This window comes from Dasypus novemcinctus, chromosome 3 (genome assembly GCF_030445035.2).
Source record: "Dasypus novemcinctus isolate mDasNov1 chromosome 3, mDasNov1.1.hap2, whole genome shotgun sequence".
In the NCBI taxonomy this organism is placed as follows: Eukaryota; Metazoa; Chordata; class Mammalia; order Cingulata; family Dasypodidae; genus Dasypus; species Dasypus novemcinctus.
The window spans coordinates 116,785,337-116,810,625 of NC_080675.1; the positions used below are offsets into that span (position 1 = coordinate 116,785,337).

Genomic DNA, 25,289 nt, shown 5'->3' on the forward strand with positions numbered 1-25,289 from the left:
ACAAAAAGAAACACAGATTCCCGTTGCCACCAATAAGGATAGTAGCGGTCACAGAAGAACACACAGCGAAGGGAGTGGAGGGGAGAGAAATAAATAAAAAATAAATCTTTAAAAAAAAAAAAGACTGCATTTCTGTTTCTGTTAAGGTTCTTGTAAGTCTTTATAAATAAAATAAAATAAAATATTCTCTTAGAATTACCTGTAGAAAGCTCTGACTTAGTTGTATAGAGTTTGATGTATGTGTCTACCATTAAATTGTTCATGTTTTACATCAAAATTTATATTAAACAAAGCCAAGTTGCCTGGCTTTCCATCTGCCATGTGTTCCCCAGGTATGCTGATATGCTTTCATTCATGTTTATAGTTCATTTTATAGTGCTTATTCTCAACTTTCATCACAGGAAGAATACAGGACTTTCAGCAGTATGATAAATATTAGGAAAAAACGATGTCAGGCAGATGGGGAGCTTCATAAGGGTAGATGGAAGCACTATCTCTTTTTCTCTTCTCTTTCCACTTGTTTCTCTACTAATGAAGCTCAGCTGAGCATTGGTCAGCATTGGCTAAATCCCTTCTGTACATGTTGGTATGGTATTCTTCTGACTTGCTGAACTTGAGCTATCCCATTAATGTGGCCTTGCATAAATTCAAAATTATCTAATTCTGTATCCAAGTGTGCCTACTCTCTAGAAATCCAATTGAGTAATATAGGCCCTATAGGCTTTGACTGAATGTGTATTCAAGGTTCAATCCAGATGAAATGTGGGCGATATATTAATTCAAGACCTATCTGGTACTCGGCTAAACACTTAACTAACAAACAAAGTTGATTTCTTTCATAAAAGCACCATTTGACTCTCCATCTGGTATAAAAAGAACTTGAAAATCTTGTTCAGGGCTCAGGTTTGGAACAGAAAGCACCGAGTCTGGCTATCCATCAATAAATCATTTTCCCTTCCCAAAATTATTCCTGAGTGCTGGCCTTTCTATATGCAAATAATTGAACCTCTCTCAACTTCTACAACACCATGACGGAGGATACCAGAACTAAACATTTATGAGCTCTGAGGTGCTGTTCTAGAATGCATTTTTTTTTTTTAATTTATTTCTTTCCCCTTCCCTGTCCTCCACCCCAGTTGTCTGCTCTGTGTGCATTTGCTATGTGTTGTTCTGTGTCTGCTTGTATTCTTGTCAGCAGCATTGGGAATCTGTGTCTCTTTTTGTTGCGTCATCTTACTGCGGCAGCTCTCTGTGTATGCGGCGCCACTCTTGGGCAGGCTGCACCTTTTTCACGCTGGGCAGCTCTCCTTATGGGAAAGCATGGGGCTCCCCTACGTGGGGGACACCCCTGCGTGGCAGGGCATTCCTTGTGCACATCAACGCTGTGTGTGGGCCAGCTCATCACATGGGTCAGGAGGCCCTGGGTTTGAACCCTGGACCTCCCATGTGGTAGGCAGATGCTCTATCCATTGAGCCAAATCTGCTTCCCTAGGATGCATCTTTAAGTTCCTGAATAATGTCCTCCACTGTTGCAACAACAAAATTTTAAAATAACAAATCATAGAGGCTAGTTGAGATTCCAGACAAACTTGTTGAACCCTACAGTATTTCCCAGGAAGCTTCATTTAAATAACAAGTTTGGAACCAAACTTGTGACTTCCTCAAACCAACATTCATGATAAATTTCAATATTTTCCATCACCTCATTTAGTGACTGCAACACTGAAGTCAAGCTCCTAGCTGCAAAGAAGATATCAGAGATTTGCCCCTCCAGCCCTTTTTCAAAGGCTATTGTAAAACGACATTTTTAAGAACAGCAGTGGTAACAATGAAATGAAAATATGTTAATGCACTACAGAGTGCAAATGCTTGGCCACCTATATCATTATTTTTCCTAATATTTTTGTCACCTATTTATACCATCTAAACTCACAGGTGCTTGCAGGATAGCCACTAAAATTCCAAAAGCATCAAACCTGCCTGTTGACAAATTTCCTTTAGTTCATTACTCCTTTCTTTATTATTCTGAAAAGTTCATTACTCCTTTCTTTATTATTATGTCTTTACTTTTATTATTTCTGAAAAGGGGCAGAAATCACACTGTCAAGTTTCTCAAAGCAGTTGGGTGGAAAAAAGAATCAATCTCTCCTCAATCATTCCAATGCTGCAGTGGACTTGGCACAGTGATTAGGGCGTCGGTCTACCACATGGGATGTCCACGGTTCAAACCCCGGACCTCCTTGACCCGTGGGAGCTGGCCCACGTGCAGTGCTGAGGCGCAAGGAGTGCCCTGCCACGCAGGGGTGTCCCCCGCATAGGGGAGCCCCACGCGCAAGGAGTGTACCCCATAAGGAGAGCCGCCCAGCATGAAAGAAAGTGTAGCCTGCCCAGGAATGGGGCCACACACACGGAGAGATGACACAAGATGACGCAACAAAAAGAGACCCAGATTCCTGTGCCACTGACAACAACAGAAGCGAACAAAGAAGACACAGCAAATAGACACAGAGAACAGAAACCGGGGCGGGGGGGAGGGGGGGGGAAGGGGAGAGAAATAAATAAATAAATAAATCTTAAAAAAAAAAAAAATCATTCCAACACAAAAGAGCCCAGGAAAAGTAGTGGATAGATTAGGGATATCTAAAAGTCTAGAAGCAACGCTTTTCATTTTGAAAGAAAATCCGCTGAACACAACATAAGCCTGACCACAACAGCATTGCATGTTTAGTCTCCACTTCTCAGTAATTGTGAAATTACACAACCAACATTCCTGGCTCAGCTTTGTCAGGCAGGAAGCCCACACATTCCTCTCTTGGGTTATGAGATTCATTAGCAAACCTCACCAACACAGGCAGGCTCTCTTCCCTGCTAGCTGTGGCCACCCCATTACTGCCAGAGGTGATGGAAAAGATGGGAGACTCCCTCCCTTCCCTGAGGGTTTCCTTCCCAATGCAACTCTCATACATCTTTAGCTTCTGATTCTGATGGGTTTTGGAAGGAAGTCATTTGTTAACAGCTATTGTCTCAAGTGTTGTCAGGACCTCTTCTCAGAATTTGTCTGGTGCCCCAGAGGTGAATAGGGTAGAAAGACCTGGGGTTTCATCAACCTCATTACCATCCAGAGCAATGTTTTATTTTCTCATAAGAATCAAAATTTCAAATTTTGTTTTCCTTTTCTTCAAGGGTTAAAGATAAAAAATATCTTCATCCTATGCACCTTCTGCATTGGGGTTCTGAGTAATGCTGTTTGTTTCTTTATGTTTTTGCTCCTGTTTAGAAGTTTTGTCAATTTTTCTCTCTGTTTTAGCGTCCTGATTTCATCTTCACTCAACTCTTTTATTTGTTTTCTGTGTCTACTATGTGGGTTGTTCAGATGACTGGTAAGATAAATTATTGGAAATGTAGTGGCAGAGAGAAGTCGGGTGTACGCAGTATCAAAGGCCAGAACCTGAGAATTCTGAGAAGGAAGTTGATTTATTTCGACTGGCAGGACTTGGCGGACTCTTGTCCTGATAAAAACCGAGTCCCAAATAGAATTTTTGGGTCCTTTTTATACAGAGGAAATAAGAGTGGGGAGTCAAACGGTGCTTGTATGCAAAAGGACTTTTTGTTATTTTCTTTAAGTGTTTTATCTGAGTACTAGATAGGTTATTTCCTCCAGATAAGCTTGACTTAACACATATCCCCCACATTCCAGGTAGGCTTGAGTTAAAATATATCCCCCACATTCCAGGTAAGCTTTTAGCAGGAATCCCCCACATTCCAGGTAGCTTGACACCTTTGGCTTGCATCCTCCCTGAATATCCAAAGCCTATAGAGTTTATACTTCTCAATTGGCTTTCTAGGCATATTTGGATATAAAATAAGTTTGATTTTATGCACAGGTTATATTAATAGAGTACGATCAGAATTAGTGAATTTCTATTAGGTTGGATTTTATAATAAATGTAACTAATAGTCATACTAAATGTTAGAAAGTTTTTAATAGTATTGACTAGCTTCATAAGTTTTGTTTTATTATTTACCTACAAGTTTCTAAAATTATAACATAGCCAAGCATTCAATATTTTATACATACATAAAAAAGGGTTTGGCCATTTGGACTAAATTAGCTGATCATTAGTTGTTTATTATTTTCAACCACATATTTAATGATTAGTTGGTACTTAGTACCAGGTTTGTTATGTTAAAATAGTCTTAGTGGATCTGGTATAGCTCCCTGGTTGAACACCTCATTTGCATATATGAGGTCCCTGGTTTATTCCCCCATACCCCCTAAAAAAAAAAAAAAAAAAAGGAAAGTAGCCTTAGAGCCATTGTCATGGAATAATCCCAAACTGACTGGTAACCATGTTCTATGCATTACATTAGATTTTGTTTTTATAGGAACAAGATGTCATGAGTTCCTTTAAAGTTTTAAATATTTTCAATTGAATTAACTCCTGCTTTCTTTTCTGAGATTTTTCGCTTTCCATATGTGCACTTAAAAACGAGTTTTTTTGATCAGCCCCTGTTCTAGTCTTCTATCATTGCATAACCACCCTAAAACTTACCAATAGAAACAATTTTATTTTCCTTGGATTCTTTTGGTAAAGAATTGAGATAGGGCACAGTGGGGATATTTGTCTCTGTCCCACAATGTCCGGGACCTCAGCTGGGAAGACTCAAATGCTGAGGGGTGACTTGAAAGGATGGAAACTGGAATTATCCAGAAGCTTCTTCACTCACAGGCCTGGCACTAGGCTGGGATAACAATAATATAGCCTGTGCATAAATTCAAAATTGTATCCAAACTTATTCTATATCCAAATATGCCTAGAAAGCCAATTGAGAAGTATAAACTATAGGCTTTGGATGTAAGCCAAATGTCTTAAAAGCCTACCTGGAATGTGGGGAGGTCATGCTAAAAGCTGACTTGAAATGTGGGGAATATGTGTTAAATCAAGTTTACCTGGAGGAAATAATCTATCTAATACTCAGATAAAACACTTGAAGAAACTAACAAAAAGTCTTTTTGCATACAAGCATCATTTGTCTCCCCACTCTTATTTCCTCTGTATAAAAGGGACCCAAAAATTCTATTCAGGGCTCAGTTTTCATTAGGACAGGAGTCCACTGAGTCCTGCCTGTTGAAATAAATGTACTTCCTTCTCAGAGTTCTCGCGTCCTGGCCTTCAATACCACATACACCCCACTTCTCTACAAGAGAGACCAAGGCTAGGCTCAGTTGGGGCTATTGCCAGAGCACCTGCTTGCAACCAGTCTCTATGGACAGGGCTAGTCACCAAACAGTGGCTAAGTTCTGAAAAGGACCTTCCTGAGAGTGAGTACTCCAAGAGATCCAGGCAGAAGCTGCATGGTCTTTTACGACCTAGTCTAGAAGTCACATAGCAACTATAATGTAAACTATATTCCATCGTTAGTAGCAATGTTTCAATATGTGTTCATCAGTTGTAACAAATGTACCACAAGATGTTGTTAATGTGGGAAAGTGTGGGAGGGGGAGGAGGTGGGACATATGGGAATTCCCTATATATTTCCCCACCCCCCATGGCTCCCTCATCTGTTTGTTCATTGTTTTTGCTCATTGTCCGCTTGTTTTTTGCTTGTTGTCTGCTCATTATCCACTTGTTTGTTTTTTTCTTTAGGAGGCACTGGGAACCAAACCAGGGACCTCCCGTATGGGAGGCAGGCGCTCAATTGCTTGAGCCACATCTGCACCCTGCTTGCTTTGTTTTGCTCATTGTCTGCTCATTGTTTTTGCTCAGTGTTTGCTCATGTTTTGCTCAATGCCTGATCATTGTTTGTTTGTCTTCTTTAGGAGGCAGCAGGAGCCAAACCCAGGACCTCCCATATGGGAAGTGGGCCCTCAATTACTTGAGCCACATCTGCTCCCCCCCCCCTATATTTTTGATATAACATTTATGTAATTTAAAGTTTCTTTAAAAAGATTTTTTTTTTAATTCACAAAAAAAGAAGTCACATAGCATCACTTCATCCATACTCTATTACAGGGAGAAGTAAACTATGGCTTAAGGCCAGCCAAATTCAGCCTGCCACCTGTTTTTGTAAATAAAGTTTCATTGTTCCAAGCCATGCCCTTTTATTTATGTATTGTCTATGACTACTTTTATGCTACAACAGCAGAGATGAATAGCTGCAATTGAGACCACATGGTTTGCAAAGTCTAAAATATTTACTATCTGGCTCTTTACAGAAAAAATTTTGCCAAACCCTGATTTAAGCAACCACAAGACTATCCAGATTCAAGGGTAAAGGAATGGACCCCACCTCTTGGTGGGAGGAGTGCTAAAGAAAGTGCTGCTATTTTTTAAAAATCACCATAGCATCTGTTTGCCTCTCAACTTTTGATCCTCGTTTGATTTTTAATTTTGTAAGCTACTTAAATAGAACTTCTATTTAAAGAAATACTTTGGTTGCTTTCATTACAGAAAGTTAAAAAGTAGAAGTCAGGCGAGCAGATGTGACCCAAGTGATTGGGCTCCCATCTACCACATAGGAGTCCAGGGTTTGATTCTTGGGACCTCCTGGTGAAGGCAAGCTGGCCGGTGTGGAAAGCTGGTGCAGCAAGATAATGCAACAAAAAGAGACACAGTGTAGAGACAATAAGAGATGCAGCTGACCAGCAAGCTGAGGTGGTGCAAGAGATTGAGCACCTCTCTCCCACTTGGAAGGTCCCAGGATCAGTTCCCAGTGCTGCCTAACGAGAAAACAAGCAGACACAGAAAGCAGATAGTGAGCACAAAACAATGAGGTGGGGGGTGGGGAGAAAAAGAAATAAATCTTAAAAAAAAAAGTAGAAGTCAACTATATTATTTCAATTATATTCTTTTGAAATTTGCCTGTGTTTGCAACCGTGGGAAAACCTTTGGTTTATAATTATTTTGAAAGAAAGGCTAAAAGGTTAATATATGTTAACAGAGTTAATACTAAGGACAAAGAAGACCTTTGGTTACACGAAAAATATAAATTTAAAAAATTGTCTTAACCATTAAGCATCACTTGGCCAAGAAATTTCAACTTTTAGAAATCATTATTTATTTATGCTATATTAGTACCTTTTTAATTAAACCCAATTTCCACATCTATAGAATAAGGGGATCAGGTAGTCAGTGGTTCTCAACCCTAGCTGCAATATTTCAACCCTGGGAAGCCCATATCCCCATCCCAGATAATCAAATCAGAATCTTTGGAGGTGGTGCCCTCACTGTTTTTGAAAACTCCTCAGATGATTTGAATATACAGCCAGAGGAGAGAACCTTATGGCTATGTGATTGCTCTTAAAGGCTCCTTTCAGTTAATAAAACTGTTGTTCTGTGATTATAAAGGGGATAAAAATGGTAAGTCTTCCCATGTTTTCCACCCATGCTACTGAAAAAATTATTTAGGATGAACGTTTGTACATGTTAGTATAAAAGCCAGCATGACTTAAACTTCTCTTGATCCCTGAGACTAGCTTATTTAGCAAGAACCCAAGTCAACTGTTCTGATTTCACGTATCTTTAGATGTATTGATTTATCCCTGTCATTCCATGCTATAATTAACTCTGAAGCGTGTTAATGAACATCTTAGTATGATACTCCTTTTCAGAATGATATTGACATGTGTCTGCAAATATGTATGTAGTAACATGGTGTTTCTCAAATCTTTATGTACACACGACTCACTTGGGGAATCTTATTAAAATACAGATTCTGATTCAGTAGGTCTGGAGTGGTGCTTAAGATCCTGCAATTTAACAAGCTCCCAGATCATGCCCATCCATCATCTATCCATCATCCATGCACTACATCTTGATTATCAAGGTTTTAATATATTCATTCAAACAGACTACTTTAATCAGAACTGCAAGTTCACACTTAGGGTTAATTGAGAAGAGATTATGGTCACCATAAAAAGGGAAATGTTGCTGGAATAATTTCAAACTGTATTATACAATGCATAATGGCACCTTTTTTTAGAAATAACCCACTGTCCTGGTTTGTCTTTTTTTTTTTTTAAGATTCATTTCGTCTACTTATTCCTCCCCTCCATCCTCATTGTTCACTGTCTGCTCTATATGTGCTCCTTTGTGTCTGCCCCTCCCCTCCCGAGGAGGCACCCAGAATTGATCCTGGGACCCTCTGGAGTGGGAGAGAGGCACTCAATCTTTTGTGCCACCTAAGCTCCCTGGTCTGCTGTGCCTCCCTTTGTCTCTCCTCTGTGTCTTCCCCTGTTGTGTCACCTTGCTGCACCAGCTCCCTGCATGGGCCAGCACTCCACATGGGCCAGCACTCTGCTCAGGCCAGCTCTCCACTCAGACCAGCTCACAACACAGGCCACCTTGTCCCTCACCAGGAGGTCCTGGGAAGTGAACCCTGGACCTCCCACATGGTAGGTGGGAGCCCAATCACTTGATCCACACCTGCCTCTCTGGTTTGTCTATTGTGGACCGCTAAAGATTATGTTTCTAAGCCAATCCATTCCTGTGCCTGTAAACACAGTGTAAATGGGGCTTTTCGGTTAGATTCAGTTAAGGGACCTTGATTAGATCACTTGATCAGATTGCTTTTGATTGCACTATGTCAGTGATGCAGGTTGGGTCTCCATCCTCTTGCTGGGTCTTATACAAATAGAGAGAAACACAGAGAAAGAAAGCTACCATTTTGATCCTTCCATGTGTGTTGTGGGAAAACAGTAAGGAACATGGTTTAAAGTTGAAACATTTCCATAACACAGACAAAAAGTGTGGGCTTTGGAACACGGGGCCTTGACTAGATGGAACACCATCAGGTCAGCATGAAAAAATGTTTGTGTGAAGAGGCATTTGAACTTTGTATGACCTGTACCTTATTATTGTAAATGTTGTACCTGTCCCTTACTATAGTAAATAACAAATAGCTGCTTATTAGTTCCTAAATAAATACGATGTGGAAACTAGGGTTGAGGCTCTCAGTTTCAGAAGCTGTGAGTCCCCTGGTACCATCTTTATTGTGTCTTCCTTTCTTTTTTTTTTTTTTTTTTTAGTTTGTGCCTCAAGGATATCTTTTTTTTTAAGATTTATTTATTTATTTATTTTTATTTCTCTCCCCTTCTCCCCCCCCCCCCCCCCAAGTTGTCTGCTCTCTGTGTCCATTTGCTGTGTGTTCTTATGTGACCACTTCTATCCTTATCAGCAGCACCGGGAATCTGTGTTTCTTTTTATTGCATCATTTTGTTATGTCAGCTCTCTGTGTGTGTGGCACCATTCTTGGGCAGGCTGCACTTTCATGCTGGGTGGTTCTCCTTACAGGGTGCACTCCTTGCGTGTGGGGCTCCCCTATGCAGGGGACACCCCTGCATGGCAGGGCACTCCTTTCACGCATCAGCACTGCACATGGGCCAGCTCCACACAGATCAAGGAGGCCCAGGGTTTGAACCGCGGACCTCCCATGTGGTAGGCAGATGCCCTATCCCTTGGACCAAGTCCACTTCCCTCTTGTGTCTTTCTTTCTGTCCTTTTATTTCTTCAGTTCTGCGTCACCTTCCTTTTGTGCAAACCTATTGCTGAGCTGGTCTCAGTAATGGGTGCCCAGAGTGGGGCACAAAGAGAAGAAGAATCACTTCAAGCAAAATTACAGGTGTTGTCATGGCGTAAAGTCCCAAGTGGTTTAGAAGGCCTTCCAAGTCCTTGGTGAGTAAAGACACTCTTGGATATTCTAACACAGTTACTATGGGAAACGGAGGCAGTTCAACAAAATATTGCCCATATGTCTACCTCCTCAAACAACTCAAGGCAGGAGGAGCCGAGGCCAATGAGTCTCATATTTTAGAATTTTTACAGATTATAGAAAAATATTGCTCATGGTTCCCAGCAGTAGGAAGTTTAGAATTAAAAGACTGGGAAAGAGTAGGAAAAGAGAAAAATTACATGTACAAGGTGTTCCACTCCCTGTTACTATTTGGTCCACTTGGACAATTATTATATCTGTTTTGGAACCTTTACAAACAGAAGATGAGGAAGAGAAAAATGAAAATAGAGAAAGTGAGGAAGTTCCTCCCACTGAAATTTTGGATGATACTAAATCTAAAGTTATTTTGCCTTCAGCTCCTTCATTACCTGACTTTAGAAATTCACCTTCCCCCCGCTGACACCTCCTCCCCCTCCTATGCCCAGAGTGGCTCAGCCAAAGTTGTAAAGCATTTTATAGTCTAGAAGGGAGGGTGACTTGGAGGCACTTCAAATGGACTTTCTGGTCACCATATGAGAAAGAGTAGTTCCTGGAGTAAATCCTCAAAATCTGAATGGAATTTGAGTTCACTCATGAACCCTTCCCGTTTAAAATTTTGAAAGAGTTAAAAGTAGCAGTGCAACAATATGGTCCAAAATTTCCTTTTACCTTTAGTTTGGTGCAGAGGCTTGCTGAAGGCTCTAGGCTGATTCCAGCTGACTGGTCTGTGTTAGCACACATCATCCTAGGGTCTGGAGACTTTTTACAATTCAGAACCTGGTGGACAGATCATGCAGAGACTCAGGCTGCTCATAATAGAGCCTATAATATCCCCATTTCCTTGGATCAGTTAGTGGGGGTGGGGAATTAGGTGGCAGTAGATCAGCAATTAGTGATGAATGATCAAGCCATTGCACAGGTCCATCACTGTTGCTTAAGGGCCTGGGAAAAAATTGAGGCTAAAGGCCAGCCTCCAGTGTCATTTCAAAAAATATTACAAGGACCTAAAGAACCTTACCCTGACTTTATCACTCAGTTACAAGAGGCTATTGAAAAACAGGTCAATAATTTAGAAGCTGCTGATACTATTTTACAGCTAATGGCTTATGAAAATGCTTATCAGGATTGTCAGAAAGCTATTGGGATTATGAAAGATAAAGTGGATTTGACTGGATATATTAAATTGTGCCCAATATAGGGACAGAGGGCCACCATGCTACTCTGATTGCTCAGGCTATGGTAGGAATGAAAATTAATAAGACAGTCTCTGGAAAATGTTTCAATTGTGGAAAAATTGGTCAGATGAGAAAAGATTGTTGGAAAAAGTCTGAGGGAAAAACAATGCTGCCCGGACAGAATATTTATGCTTGGAAACCATTTGAACTGTGCCCCCACTGCAGTAAAGGATATCATTGGGTTAGCCAAAGTTGTTCTAATTATCATAAGAATGGTACTCCCTTGTCAGGAAACTTCCAGCAGGGCTCACTCCTAGCTTTGTTCCAAATGGGAGCTTTCCTGGTTCAGCAGAGCAATCCTAGCACTTCCTGATACTCTGCAGTGCCCTTGACTTATCCTCCACCATGCAGGAAGTGCAACCATAGATATCCCTACAGCAGAACCTGTTATCTTGCTTCCAGGGGATACCCCCATCTGTGTGAAAATGGGAATAAGGGGATCTTTACCAATTGGCACTGTCAGACTTCTCCTTGGGAGGAGCAGTCTCACCTCCCAGGGAGTTAGAGTGCATACAGGAGTAATTGATTGTGACTATCAAGGAGAAATTCAAGTTATCATGTCCACTTCAGTGCCATGGAAAGCTGATATTGGAGCTTGCATAGCACAATTGTTGTTGCTCCCTTATGTTCCTGTAGGAGCTAGTGAGAAAGTCTGAGGGAAAAAATGGTTTTGGAAGTACAGGAATAACAGGAGTATTCTTCACTGAAAAAATTTCAGAATCTCGTCCTGTTTGTGAAGTTAACTATTCAGAACAAATGGTTTAAAGGACTCACTGATACTAGAGCTGACATTTCTATCATTTGTTCTAACCATTGGCCCTCTGCTTGGCCATTACAAGGTACATCTATTTCTGTTATGGGACTTGGCACTCCCAGAGGTTTGAAACAAAGTGAAGATTTTTCATTGTCTAGGACCTGATGGGCAACATGCCACCCTGCAGCCATGTGTTGCAGACTTACCTATTAATCTCTGGGGATGTGATCTATTAGAACAATGGCAGGCTGAAATTTATATTCCCCAGGTTAGCCAATATAGTAAACAAAGTCAACAATTAATGAGGAAACAAGGGCATGTTCCAGGGTTAGGATTGGGTAAGCACCACCAAGGAATCATTAAACCAATAGATCCCACATTACATGGTAATTGTAAGGGATTAGGATATTCACCTTTTCCATATTGGCCACTGCTCAGTCTAGCCTCCTTGAACCACCCAAATCCATTCCTCTTAAATGGACTACAACCTCTCTGGTTTGGGCTGAACAGTGGCCATAACCCTAGAAAAATTGGAGGCACTCCATAAATTAGTTAAGGAACAGTTAGATAAGGGGCATATTGAAGAATCTTTTTGTCCTTGGAACTCTCTGGGGTTTCCTATTAAGAAAAAATCAGGCAAATGGAGCCTTTTAATAGACCTTTGAACAGTAAATACAGTCACTCAACCTATGAGTGCACTGCAGCCAGGTTTGCCCACACCAGCTATGAGGGATCATAGCTTGTTATTGATTTAAAGAATTGTTCCTTTGCGATACCTTTGGCTCCCCAAAACTGTGAGAAATTTGCATTCTTGGTGCCTTCTTTCAATAACAAAGAATGTATGAAATGGTTTCAGTGGAAATATCTTCCTCAAGGAATGCTTAATAGCCTCACCGTATGTCAAACATTTGTAGCTAAAACCTTAAATCCAGTCAGACTGGCTTATTCCTCTTGTTATATTATACATTACATGGATGATATATTGTGTGCTGCTCCCTCTTCCCAGACTCCAGTTTTAGCATATCAGGCCTTAGAAAAGAGCTTAACTGCAGCAGAGTTAAAACTTGCCCCTGAGAAAATTCAAAAGATTACTCCCATTTCTTATCTTGGGACTATTGTTGATAAAATTACAATTAAGCCTCAGAAGGTTCAGATTTGTAGGGACTCTATTAAATTTTTGAGTGATTTGCAGAAATTATTAGGAGACATAAATTGGCTGAGGCCCAGAGTGGGCATTTCCACATATGAACTGTCTAATCTTCTTTCCCTATTATGAGGAGATCCTCAATTAAACAGCCCCCAGGTTCTAATGAGAGAAGCAGAACAGGAATTAAAACTAACAGAGAAAAGAATTTGAAGTACCCAAATTGAGTGCATTAATCCAGAACAGCCACTGCAACTGGTTACCTTGCCTTCCTTACACTCCCCCATGGGAATCCTTATGCAACAAGATCATATTGTAGAATTGATATTTTTACCTAACAGTATTGTTAAAACTTTATCTCCTTATGTGGATTTTATGGCCCAAATGATACTTAAAGGCCATGAATGCACTTGTGCCCTTCATGGACAGGACCCTTCTCATATCATTCTTCCACTTTTGTGCAAGGAAGTTAAGGCTTGCCTACTAAATTATTTACAATGGGAAATAGCCTTTGTTGATTATATTGGACAGATAGATAATCATTACCCTAAAAATCATATATTACAATTCATTAAAAGCACTCAATGGATTTTACCTAGCATAACTAAGTTTCAACCAATACTTGGTGCCCCTACAATCTTTACTGATGGGTCTGGAAATGGTGAAGCTGGATATACTGGGTACAAAACTAAGAAAATTCCTACTCTTGGATTTTCAGCTCAGCAAGCTGAATTAATAGCAATACTTACTGCTTTGCAAGACATACCAGAGTCCATAAACATCCTTTAAGACTCAGGGTATGTCATCCAGGTTACTCAATTAATTGAAACAGCTCTTATCTAACCTAATATAAATCAGTTTCTTTATAGTATTTTTCACAAACTTCAACAGATAATTAAAAATAGAAAAGTCCATTTTTTTATCACTCACATTCAATCTCATTCAAATTTGCCTGGACCATTAGTACAAGGCAATAGTGCCGCTGATAAATTAGTCACTCCTGTTTTACAAGAAGCTATTTGTTTTCATAATCTAACCCATATAAATAAAGCTGGCCTCAAAAGTCATATTCCTTTAACATGGACACAAGCTAGGGACATTGTTCAGACTTGTCCATCCTGTCAAATTCTTAATAACCCAAAACAACTGAAACCTGGAGTAAATCTCCATGGTTTAACTGCTAACTCACTGTTGCAAATGGATGTATCTCATATCTCCTCCTTTGAAAAATTATGTTATGTTCTTGTCTCTGTAGATACTTGTTCAGGATTCATTTGGGCCACGGTTCAGATGGGAGAAACTGCTCGACACATAAGACAGCATTTGTTAGCTTGCTTTGCTATAAGGGGTCTTCCCCAGTCTCTAAAAACAGATAATAGTCCTGCTTATACCAATGTTTCCCTTAAAAAATTTCTAGATACTTGGAGTATTTCACATATTACAGGACTTCTGTATAACCCCCAAGGGCAAGCAATTGTGAAGCAAGGAAATCAAACCCTTAAACTCATGTTACAAAAATAAAAAGGGGGAAACAAGGAAACACTGCAGGTGTGGTTACATAAAGCACTATTCACTCTTAATTTTCTTACCTGTGGAACCATCCTAGGAGGGACAGCAGCTGAAAGGCATTTCCAAAATAATTCAAAAACTCTAACCCAAACTCTGTTTGAAAAACCTTTAATTTGGTAGAATGATCCACTGACTAATGAATGGTCAACAGGGAAGCTGTTAACTTGGGCATGAGGGTATGCTTGCATTTCCCCAGGAGATGGAGAACATTCTGTGTGGGTACCAGCCCATCGAATTAAAACATATAATGAACGCCAAAAGATGACAAAAGTTTCTGTGGAACCCCGAACCTCCAGTAATGCAGACAGAGAGATTGATGCTGGAAACTACGTGGCTGGGTCCCACTCTGAGATCAGAGCAGCTTCACCCGCCACATGCAGACAAATTAAACATCTGAGTCAAGAAGCTGAACAACAGTTGGAAAAGAAGAAATTGCCAGTTACTGCTCCTAATTTGTTGGTAACTATGCTCACCATAGTAACAGTAACCTCCTCAGATGCATGCAACAAACCTTCCAGGGTATGAAGCAGCAAGAAATCACCAAATGTGTCATCACTGCTTTGCGAAAACAGAAAGGGGGAATTGTTGTGGAAAACAGTAAGGAACATGGCTTAAAGTTGAAGCATTTCCATAACACAGACAAAGTGCAGGCTTAGGAACACTTGGCCTTGACTAGATGGAATACTGTCTGGTCAGCACAAAAAAAAAATGTTTGTGTGAGGAGGCATTTGAACTGTGTATGACCTTTACCTTATTATCATAAAGGTTGTACCTGTCCCTTATTTTTTTTTTATTGATTTTTTTATTGATTTTGTAAAAATGTTACATTAAAAAAAATTATATGAGGTCCCATTCAACCCCACCACCCCCACCCCACCACTCCCCCCCCCCCCAGCAGCACTCACTCCCTTCATCATGACACATCCATTGCATTTGGTAAGTACATCTCTGGGCATCTCTGCTCCTCATGGTCAATGGTCCACATCATGGCCCATACTCTCCCACATTCCATCCAGTGGGCCCTGGGAGGATTTACAATGTCCAGTGATTGCCCCTGAAGCACCATCTAGGGCAACTCCAAGTCCCAAAGGCGCCTCCACATCTCATCTCTTTCTGCCATTCCCCATATCCATCAGCCACCATGTCCACTTTTCCCATTCCAATGCCACCTTTTCTCTGTGGGCCTTGGATTGGTTGTGTCTGTTGCACCTCTATGTCAGGAGGAGGCTCAGATTCCACATGGATACTGGATGCAATCCTCCTGCTTTCAGTTGTAGGCACTCTAGGCTCCATGGTGTGGTGGTTGTCCTTCTTCAACTCTGTCTTGGCTGAGTGAGGTGAGTCCAATAAATCAGACTGTAGGAGCTGGAGTCTGTTGACGCTCAGGGCCTGGCTATCCTATTGTCAGCCCAGAGATTCAAATTCCCTAAATATATCTTAAACCCCAACACCAACTACAATTCCAGTAAAGTAGGATGAAAGTCTTATGCAAAGAGATCCCATCTGAGTCCAGTTCCATCATGCAGAAACACCAGCTCCAAAGAAGGGCCATCTGACATGGCAGTGAACCCCGTCTGCCATGACCATAGAACCCGTGGGTCTCTTTAGCCCTCAAAGGAACCAACACCTGGGGATTGCGTCCACTCCATCTGTCTCCCAGACTCTGCTCAGCTGTGCACAGGGGCAATCCTTCTGACAGCCTCCAGACTCTTTTTTAGAGACTCGTAGCCATATAAACTCATTTCTGCTTCCCATTTCCCCCTTACATTAGGTCAAACAGCATTTTAAAGTCATGTTATTATATGTAGACAGGGATATTCTGCTGATCCGCATTGAACCTTTAATTCAAGGTTATTTTCTAGTTCCATCTTCAGCTGGTATTTGGTAGGGATCCCTCAGTGCCAGGGGGCTCATCCCCAGATGTCGTGTCCCACGCTGGGGGGAATGCACTGCATCTACATGCTGAGTTTGGCTTCGAGACTGGCCACATTTGAGTAACATGAAGGCTGTCAGGAGGAAATTCCCAGGCACAGTGCTGCTCTAGGCCTTGTTCTTACTTCAGGCATATAGGCTCACAAGCATAGTCATTAGTATCATGTTCTCCCTGTTGGACTTTCATTCCTTCCTGGTCCTTACCGTTGCACCTGGGGGATTGCTGCTGTTCCCCTAGGGACCATGACAGAGCACCTCCAGCCAGGAACTCAGTACCCCCCCAGCTGTAGTTTTTAATTGTTGCCACTATGAGTATATCCAGACATTACCATGCACCCTGGACATATGCCCTGTACAGCTCCCTGTCAGCCATATATCACCTGTCGATAGTATCCTATACCAGTATTCCTCCGCTGCCATTGTTGAACCACTCTGTGATCCAAAACTTCCACCAGCTCATCATAAATTCCACCCCTGCAGACGTCAGCTCACATCCTTCCTCCACCCCCCGATTTCCTGTAAGCCTATCATTCAGTCTCTAGCTCTTTGAGGCAGTTTTCTTATTTCATATCATTGAGTTCATGTAGTATTTGTCCTTCAATGCTTCACTCAACATAAGGTTCTCAAGATTCATCCATGTTATCACGTGTGTTTGTAGTGTATTTGTTCTTATAGCCGAGTAGTATTCCATTGTGTGTATATACCACATTTTATTGATCCACTCATCTGTTGATGGGCATTTGGGTTGATTCCAACTTTTGGCGATAGTGAACAATGCCGCTATGAACATTGGTGTACATATATCGGTTTGTGTCCTTGTTTTCAGTTCTTCTGGGTATATACCCAGCAGTGGTATTGCTGGGTCATATGGCAAATCTATGGTTAGTTTTTTGAGAAACCGCCAAACTGTCCTCCAGAATGGTTGAATCCTTCTGCATTCCCACCAGCAGTGGATGAGTGTTCCCCTTTCTTCACATCCTCTCCAGCATTTGTATTCTTCTGTTTTTTTCATAGCAGCCAATCTTATGGGAGTAAGATGGTATCTCATTGTAGTTTTGATTTGCATTTCCCTGATAGCTAGAGATTTGGAGCATTTTTTCATGTGCTTTTTAGCCATTTGTATTTCTTCTTTGGAGAAGTGTCTGTTTAAATCTTTTTCCCATTTTTTAAATGGGTTGTTTATCTTTTTATTTTCAAGATATAGGAGTTCTTTATATATGCAAGTTATAAGTTTCTTATCAGATATATGGTTGCCAAATATTTTCTCCCACTGTGTTGGCTCCCTTTTTACTTTCTTGACAAACTCCTTTGAGGTGCAGAAGGATTTAATTTTGAGGAAGTCCCATTTATCTATTAGTTCTTTTGCTGCTCGTGCTTTTGGTATGATATTCATGAATCCATTTCCTATTACTAGGTCCTGTAGATGTTTCCCTACACTGCTTTCCAAGGTTTTTATGGTCTTGGCTCTTATATTTAGGTCTTTGATCCATCTTGAGTTGATCTTTGTATAAAGTGTGAGATGGTAATCCTCTTTCATTCTTCTACATATGGCTATCCAGTTCTCCAGGCACCATTTGTTGAATAGGCCACTCTCTCCCAGTTGAGAGGGTTTGGTGGCTTTATCGAATACTGTATGGCTATATATGTGAGGTTCTATATCTGAGCTTTCAATTCGATTCCATTGGTCTGTGTGTCTCTCCTTATGCCAATACCATGCTGTTTTCACTACTGTAGCTTTGTAGTATGTTTTGAAGTCAGGTAGTGTGATTCCTCCAATTTCGTTTTTCTTTTTCAGTATGTCTTTGGCTATTCGGGGTCTCTTTCCTTTCCAAATAAATTTCATAGTTAGTTTTTCTAGTTCCTTAAAGAAGGCTGTGTTGATTTTTATTGGGATTGCATTGAATGTGTAGATCAGTTTTGGTAGGATAGACATCTTAATAATATTCAGTCTTCCTATCCATGAACAAGGAATATTCTTCCATTTATTTAGGTCTTCTTTGATTTCCTTGAACAGTCTTGTATAGTTCTCAGTGTATAAGTTTTTTACCTCTTTAGTTAAATTTATTCCTAAGTATTTGATTTTTTTATTTACTATTGTGAATGGTATTTGTTTCTTGATTTCCTCCTGATCTTGCTCATTATTGGTGTACAGAAATGCTACCAATTTTTGCACATTGATCTTATAACCTGCGACTTTACTAAACTCATTTATGAGTTCTAGAAGCTTTGTTATAGATCTCTCAGGGTTTTCTATGTATACGATCATGTCATCTGCAAATAATGAAATTTTGACTTCTTCCTTTCTGATTTGAATGCCTTTTATATCTGGTTCTTGCCTCAGTGCTCGAGCAAGTACTTCTAAGACAATATTAAATAGGAGCGGAGACAATGGGCATCCTTGTCTTGTTCCTGAGTTTAGAGGGAAGGGTTTTAGGATTTCTCCATTGTAAACAATGTTGGCTTTAGGTTTTTCATATATACTCTTTATCATGTTCAAAAAATTTCCTTGTATTCCAATCTTTTGGAGTGTTTTTATCAAGAAAGGGTGCTGTATTTTGTCAAATGCTTTTTCTGCATCTATAGATATAATCATGTGATTTTTTTCCTTCAATCTGTTTATATGGTGTATTACATTGATTGATTTTCTTATGTTGAACCATCCTTGCATACCTGGAATAAATCCCATTTGGTCGTGGTGTATAATTCATTTAATGTGTTGTTGGATACGATTAGCAAGTATTTTGTTAAGTATTTTTGCGTCTAGGTTCATTAGAGAAATTGGTCTGTAATTTTCCTTTCTTGTGGTATCTTTGTTTGGCTTTGGTACTAGGGTAATGTTGGCATCATAGAAGGAGTTCGGCAATGTTCCTTCTGTTTTGATTTTTTGGAATAGTTTCAGCAGGATTGGTGTTAGTTCTTTCTGGAATGTTTTGTAGAATTCACCTGTGAAGCCATCTGGCCCTGGGCTCTTCTTAGTTGGGAGATTTTTAATGACTGATTCTATCTCTCTGCTTGTGATTGGTTTGTTAAGATCATCAATTTCTTCTTTCATCAATATGGGTTGCTTATTTGTTTCTAGGAATTTGTCCATTTCCTCTAAATTGTCATTTTTGTTGGAATATAGTTTTTCAAAGTATCCTCTTATGATAGTCTTTATTTCTGTGGGGTCAGTGGTGATATCGCTTTTCTCATTTCTTATTTTGTGTATTTGCATCTTCTCTCTTTTTTTCTTTGTTAGTCTCGCTAAAGGTTTGTCAATTTTGTTGATCTTCTCAAAAAACCAGCTCTTGGTCTTGTTTATCTTTTCAAGTGCTTTCTTATTTTCTATTTCATTTAGTTCTGCTCTTATCTTTGTTATTTCCTTCCTTCTTCTTCCTGTTGGGTTACTTTGTTGTTGTTTTTCTAATTCCTTCAAATGTGCATTTAGTTCTTCAATTTTTGCTCTTTCTTCTTTTTTGATATATGAATTTATGGCTATAAATTTCCCTCTCAGTACTGCTTTTGCTGCATCCCATAAATTTTGGTATGTTGTGTTATCATTATCATTTGTTTCAAGGTAGTCATTGATTTCTTTTGATATTTCCTCTTTGACCCACTGTTTTTCTAAGATTGTGCTGTTTAATTTCCACATCTTGGTGTGAAACCTGGGCCTCTGTCCCTTGCAAATTTCCAGCTTCACTCCACTGTGGTCAGAGATATTGTTTTGTATGATTTCAATCTTTCTGAATTCATTAAGCTTTTCTTTGTGGCCTAGCATATGGTCTATCTTGGAGAATGATCCATGTGCACTTGAGAAAAATGTATATCCTGCTGTGTTCGGGTGTAATGATCTATATATGTCTATTAGATCCAGCTCCTCTAATATACTGTTCAAGTGTTTTGTTTCTTTAGTGATTCTCTTTTGAGATATTCTGTCCAAGGTAGATAGTGGTGTATTAAAGTCCTCCACTATAATTGTAGATGCATCTATTGTTTCACTTAGTTTTTCCAGCATTTGCCTCACATATTTAGAGGCACCCTTGTTAGGAGCATAAATATTTATGATTGTTAGATCTTCTTGACAGATTTTCCCTTTCACTAAAATTTAGTATCTTTCTTTGTCTCTCACAATTGTTTCACCTTTAAAGTCTATTTTGTCTGATATTAATATAGCTACTCCTGCCTTTTTTTGGTTATTGTTTGCTTGTATGATTGTTTTCCAGCCATTCACTTTCAATCTCCATGCGTCTCTGGGTCTAAGATGTGTCTCTTGTAGACAGCATACGGATGGGTCATATTTCCTTATCCAATGTCCCAGTCTGAATCTTTTGATAGGTGAGTTTAATCAGTTGACATTCAGTGTTATTACTTTCGACGAATTATTTGTGTTAGCCATATTTTGATTGGATTTGTGTTTGTCATATTTTGTTTGTATTTTTTTCCCTTCTATTTTTGTCTTTTTTTGTTGCTCTTATACTCTCCTCCAACTCTGCCTGTCCTGTTTTTTCCTTTCTTCCTGCAGAACTCCCTTTAGAATTTCTTGAAGGGGAGGTTTCTTGTTGGTATACTCTTTCAGTTTCTGTTTATCTGTGAATATTTTGAACTCTCCATCATGTTTGAATGCTAGTTTAGCTGGATAGAGTATTCTTGGTTGGAAATTTTTTTCCTTTAGTACTTTGATTATATCATACCTCTGCCTTCTTGCCTCCATGGTTTCAGATGAGAAGTCAGCACTTAATCTTATGGAGCTTCCCTTGTATGTGATGGTTTTCTTTTCTCTTGCTGCTTTTAGGATTTTCTTTTTGTCTTGAGCATTGGATAATTTGACAAGTATGTGTCTTGGGGTGGGCCTGTTGGGGTTTATGACTAGTGGAGTGCGCTGTGCTTCTTGGATATGTACGTCTGTCTCTTTCAGTAGATTTGGGAAGTTTTCAGCCATTATTTCCTGCAACACTCCTTCTGACCCCTTTCCCTTCTCTTCTCCTTCTAGAATGCCTAAATATGTATGTTTGAGTGTTTTGCATTGTCATTCAGGTCCCTGAGTCCTAGCTGGATTTTTTCTATCTTTTTATCGACCCCTTCTACTATCTGTTTGATTTCTGATGTACTGTCTTCCACATCACTAATTCTCTGCTCTGCTTCTTCTAGTCTGCTGATATTTGCTGCAAGTGTATTTTTGATTTCTTGAACTGTGGTGTTCATTCCCGTCATATCTGTTATCTTTTTGCGTATGTCTGCAATTTCCCCTCCGAGTGTTGTCTTCATGTTGGTTAACCTCTTTCATTACTTCATCAAATTTGTCAGTGATAAGTGTTCTGAAATCTTTCATTGCTTGAGCTAAGTTCTGTTCTCCTTCCTGATTTTTAGTTTGTTGATTGGATTCAGCTATGTTTTCCTGATTACTGGTTTGGTTTGTAGGTTTTTGTTGCTGTCTGGTCATCATTTTATCTTGATGGGTTTAATCAGTTCCTTAGCTTCTTTGTCTACTCTTGGAGATTAATTAGCTGTTGTTTTTGCATAAGTGTTATATCTTCTCTTTGTCACTTTGTTCTTCTTATTCTAATTTCTTATTGCTGGTTACATTCACTTTAAAGGAAAGTTTTAGTGCTGGGGAAAGGTAATTGTGTAAGCAAGGAAAAAGTGTAAGGTAGTACTGGTGATATATGTTAACAAAGCAAGAATATGAGATCTGGGAGGATGGAGGTTAGATTCATGTAAAATTGTGTAGAGTTATAGCAGTAGGTAGAGTACCTATTATGAGGTAGCTGACTGAATATGGGAGGAATATGGTATGAGCTAAAAAGCTATTGTTTTTGTGAGAGAGGGAAAGAGAAAAGAAAGGTAATAGTTTCAAGAGTGGATAACAGACAGTAAAGAAAACAAGGGTATTAGGAATTAAGAGTTAGATACTTTGTGGATCAAAGAAAGGGAGGTGGGAGGTGGAATATAGGCGAGACAGTAGATGATGGTGGATATCAAGATGTAGGCGAAAGGGGATAGTGTAGGTAGCCTAAATCAGTTCACTTAGAAATGAGGCAGTGGAGAATGAGAGAACCCAGCAAATGTGAGGTGTTCCCTGTAGCACCTATTGTATAACTGAGTTAAAATAAAATAAGTAGAAAATGAGGGACAAGAGGGAGAGCAAAAACAGAAAAAGAAAAAATAAAAAATGAAAGAAAAAAAGAAAGAAGAGAAGAAAGGAAAAAAGAAAAAGGGGGGTGGGCAAAGGGTGGGGAACAGGTAGGGGTAAGAAAAAAACAGATATACATGAACCACAATTGCAACACTAACTACAACAACAACAAAAAACCCTAAATAACTGAATAAAAAAAATACTTTGGGGGATACGCTGGGAGAAAAGACTAGGGGATAATGCAATATTAGCAATCAGGACATTAAAAAAAGTAAAAAATAAGATAAAATGAAAATAAAAACAAAACAAAATGAAATGGTAAAGAAAAAATGCAAACGTTGAAGGCTAGGGCATTCAAGGACCTCAGATGGACCTCAGGGCGTGATGGATTCAGGGGTGGAAAGTCTGAGATATTGAAGACTCAAGAGGTGTGAGTCTCTGGGGTGTGGGCCACCAGAGTTTAGGGGATTCAGACCTGGCAACCTCTGATCTGGTCAACAGGAAGCCTAGGAGCCCCGCAGTGTAACACAGCCCTCAGGGATCCCCGCAGCTGGGTGCCAGCCCTATGGGGGAAGTCAGATCTGCAAACTCTATATTATGTCTGAACCCTGCAATTCACTTACCCCCTAGGGTTTATTTTTGTGGATATTTCGTCAATTCAGCTTTTGGACCGCTCCCACCCTATGATCCCACAAAACGGCCACCTGGGGGCACCTCTACACCACAGCTGATTTAATGACACAGCACCGGAGCCCGGCCCATGGGTTGGGCTCCAGTTGGAAATGCCAAAAACAGATTCCACAACCGGAATTCCCAAGCTTCGCAAAATATTCCCCAATCAGCTTCCAGACGTGTCCCCCTCCCTCGCTGCACCCTGTATCAACCTCCCAATTATGTTCCTTTATTGCCAACACTCTGATGCAATTGCAGATCGGCAGCCAGGCCTGTGGGGGCGGGGCTCCAGGCGGATGCGCTATTATTTGTGTCTGCAATAAAAAATTCCCCCGCTTCACAACGAAACACTGTCTGTCTCCCCAAATCGATCCGCAAAGGTGTCCCATCCCGTCAACCCCCCAACAGCCCGCCCAGGACTCACAAATTCCCCAACACCGCAGAGCCACCAAAAAGCGCGGCCGCAGTGGGGGTTCCACAGTTCCACCCACCCCCAAGGAGGGAGCAACCCGTGTGCAGGTTTCACCCCCGGGCAATAGAACCCAAATTGTATCTTATAGGCCAATCCTCTCCGTTACCTTCCCACCAAATCGATGTCCAGACACTTCCTGCCCTGCAAAAATCCCAAAAAAGCCTGGTCCCAGAGAAGCTCTGGCGGTGCCCAGCTGCCTCTTCCCAGGAGAGATGGCAAGGCAAGCTCACTCAGCCACCATCTTGCCAGAAGTCCTGTACCTGTCCCTTATTACAGTAAATAACAAACAGCTGCTTATTAACTCCTAAATAAATATGATGTGGAAATTAGGGTTGAGGCTCTCAGTTTCAGAAGTTGTGAGTCCCCTGGTCCCATCTTTATTTCCTCTCTTGTGTCTTTCTTTCTGTCCTTTTATTTCTTCAGTTCTGCATTGTGGGCAAGCCACCAATGCCTTGTTAGATGTAGGAAAACCTCTCTAACTCTAAGGCCTTTGGGGTTCCACACAAAAGACGGTGCCGAGGCATGTGGCGGACATGCCCAGGCATGCCCAGGCATGTCCCTTGGAAATCTGCCTTCCCCTCAGCAACTAGAGTGCATGAACCAATCCACCTCACTAAATTAGCATAGCCAGTAAGTTGCTTGCACGTTGCCTCATGGTCTATAAAAGCTACTACGCTTCCTCAATAAATCAGACCTGCGCCACCAGCCTGCGTCTCCAGAGCCGTTACTGTGTGTTGTCTTGCTCTGTTTGTCCTTACCTCTTTGGGAGCAGAGCTGCTGGATGGCACTGCAACATCTGGTGCCCGAACAGGAACCTGAAAACCGCAGAGACAATATCAGCAAGCTATCAAGTGCAGCTCGGTGTTGCAGTCAGTAAGTGACCCTCAGAATGGGTAATCCTTCCTCCTCTGAGAAGGCTCCACAAGCGCGCGCCCTACACGCCCTTTTGGCAAGTAGGTGCATCAAAATTTCTGAAAAGGAACTTAATCAATATTGGGACCTTGTTGTTCATTTTAACCCCTGGCTCTCCACAACTGCCCTATGGGATCCCGCCACATGGGCAAAGCTGCTTAAGTGCGTGCACTTTGCTGAAGTCCATGAGGGAAAAACCTTTCCTCTAGGCCTCATTCCCGCTCTCTTAGCCATTCATGCTTGCCTTACAGGTGCTCCGCTAGATGTACCTTCCCCAACCCCACTTTCCATCATGCCCGCAACTCCTTCTACCCCCGCGCCTCCTTACATACCACCTGACCGCAATCCCTTATACCCATCGCTCAAAGATATATCCCAAAGCCCCAACTGCTCCCCCTCTGAAACTTCCCCTCTGCTCATCCCAACACCTGCTACCAACCTTTCTCAACAAAAAACCCCTACTAATGGCCCTCCACAGGAAGCTGTTGCTCCACAGGCTCCAGCGGAAGCCGCTGGCCACAAGAGTGTTGCCCCCGCTTCCGCAAAGGAGGAGTATCTAATCACCTTTGCTTTGGCAGTGATCAACCGCTCCTCTTCTTCAACACCTCCCCTTTCCCTTCCTACACAACCCCACCCCCCTCCTCTTCCTCCTCTAGAGCTCCACCCTGTGGTCTTTGCCCTTTTCTTTCTGACCCTAGAACCGTTCCGCCCCCTCCTTCCCTTGTACCCGCCATTTTCTCTTCTTCTTCTACTTCCTCTTCTGGTTCGGCAGCCAT

The 25,289-nt window shown here is 40.9% G+C and overlaps 1 pseudogene; it reads right to left on the reverse strand.

Moving 5' to 3' along the window:
• Nucleotides 1–528: 528 nt before the first annotated feature.
• Nucleotides 529–25,289, reverse strand: LOC139437769 (52 kDa repressor of the inhibitor of the protein kinase-like; annotated as a pseudogene).